This window comes from Balaenoptera musculus, chromosome X, assembly GCF_009873245.2.
Source record: "Balaenoptera musculus isolate JJ_BM4_2016_0621 chromosome X, mBalMus1.pri.v3, whole genome shotgun sequence".
Classification (NCBI taxonomy): domain Eukaryota; kingdom Metazoa; phylum Chordata; class Mammalia; order Artiodactyla; family Balaenopteridae; genus Balaenoptera; species Balaenoptera musculus.
In genome coordinates, this window is record NC_045806.1 from 72,433,217 (window position 1) to 72,435,478 (window position 2,262).

At 52.6% G+C, this 2,262-nt stretch overlaps 1 pseudogene; it reads right to left on the reverse strand.

The window, feature by feature from the left end:
- Positions 1-1,151: 1,151 nt before the first annotated feature.
- LOC118888313 lies at positions 1,152-1,629 on the reverse strand (annotated as a pseudogene).
- Positions 1,630-2,262: the final 633 nt, after the last annotated feature.

The window sequence follows — 2,262 nt, forward strand, 5'->3', positions numbered from 1 at the left end:
ATTCATCAAATTCTGGAGGGACAGATGTGTACAGAGTCACAGATGAGACTTGCCAACCTGAAGCACAAGCTTCTGGAGCCATCACAGGGTAGCTCAGATTAAATGGTAATTTTGCCAAATTCTTGGAGGTGGAGTGTGGACTTTGAGAAGGAAAACATCCTGGTAACTAAAGTCAGGTGTCCACATATCTCCATAGGTTGTGTCTCCAGGAACCCTACCAGGTTTTCACAGGGAAAACCAAGAAACTTCCCACTGTGGCTCTGTCAAGAGTGAGGAAGAGATTTGTTGATGGTGAGGTAACAGGGTGGTGTCACAGAGGTTAACGTCAATCCTCAGGCTCCATTAGGTCTGCGTCTACATGCTCATGGTCACCAAGTAGTTAACTTCTTCCATTTGGTGGGGGTTTAGCACCTGTAAAACAACTCAGTGTCTGCCTCAGATACTGTTATCTATGTATTCCAGGGAGGAACTAAGGATTCCATGACTGTCATGGCTGATTTACTGTTTAAATTGTTACCAGTTCACCTGGCCCAACTGCTACTTTTGTCACTACATGGTCACATCCTTTCAATCATTAATTCTTGAGTCAGGCTTTTATGACTCAGGGGAGTCCTGAGAAACTATGGCTTTTCTGTAGACAAGAGGCAGGCAGAGGACCTGGGGGGAGGGTCTTGTCCAGTTACAAGGATATTGGTTAATACTAATCTTGGTCAAAATCAACACCCAAAGTTTCTTCAGAATAAAGTGGATACCTGACTAGCTTTGTAATCTTCATTGTTTTTCCTCACCATTGTCAGTTCTAAGAGACTCACATTAAAAATTACCTCTCTGGTTGGTGGCACTGCTCTCCTTATCCTAAAGCCACCACCCCCTTGTTCTTGCTTTCCTAATCCTAAATCAATAAAGAAATCTTTTAGTTAAAACTGGATTAAAACTGGTGTCACACTCACCCAAACCCCCAACCTTACCCCCATTCACTAATCCCTCCTCCACCCTTGCCTCCACCTGCAGACTTGCTCCACCGCCTCCACACACCCTGATATATAGGAGGTGTTACCACATATGCCCAGAGGATGGGGAGCCCTCCTTTCATAGAAAGCCAACAAAAGGTAACCAATTAAACTGCCAGCTTTAATAAGGCAATGGGATTATCATTTATTTTTAAGTTGCATGTCGTATTTCTTAGTCCATTCCCGAGCAATTCTGTCATACCTCCTCCTATCCTTTGTGTAGATCTTAGCAATTTCCGGAACCAAAGGATCATCTGTGTTGGGGGCGCACAACAGGGAGTAAATGGATAACAATACTTTGGAAATTGTCAGTGCTGGCGACCACTCAGATCTAAGGATGTCCAGGCAGATGTTTCCGTTTCTGTTAATGTTTGGATGGTAAATTCGGGTGGTGAATGCGATTTTGGGTGGTTTGAATGGTTAATCGGAGGGAAATTGGACCTTTAGGAAGAAGACTCCTCCCTGGTAGGGGTTGTCATTGGGCCCCATTATGGTCGCTTGCCAGTGGAACATATCATCCCCCACTACCCCTGCTGAGCTCTGGGCGGGGGGTGGGGGTGGTGGGGGTGGGGTCGCGGGACAGGTCGAGGAGCTCCTTGTGGATGCACTTTAAGGCCATCATCTGTGACATGTGGCCAATCCTTGGCGCTGGGCCTGGCGACAGGTAGAAGGCGATGGCGGTGATCACGGGGTGGGAGGAACGGTGACAGACGCGCAGGTAGATGGGTGGACTGAAGGCCGGCTGCGGGGTCGAGGGGGGCGTCGTGGGAGGTGGATGGTGGCAGAGAGTGGGAGAGTGGGACTGAGGAGGGAGCCGGGCGCTCGACCACACTTGATGCACTACTGGACGCTAGTAGCTCGTGGCCACCGCTTCCTCCTCGGCGCTGTCCTGAGCTGGAGGGCACGCAGCCCGGAGGCCGCGCCGCCCTAAGACACGGCCGCCCGGAGACACCGCCGCCCGGAGACACCGCCGCTCCTGCCCTGGGCCGCCAGGCGGAGACCCGCTTAGTGAGGTCACAGGGGCCACGTTGATGAGGCGGCGCGGCGTCTCCCAGGACGGGTACCGCAGGGGCGACAGGGGGTGGGGTGGGCAGGGTTTACGTTAGAGGGGGGAGGGGCAGGGAAGTGAAGGAGGAAGGGACGGGGTAGGGGGGCGTGGAAGGGGGCGGAGGCATGGAGGGGGGTAGGGGGTACAGGGGTCTGGGGAGGGATTGGGCGGTGGAGGGGCTGGGGCTCTCCCAGCGCCGGCGCT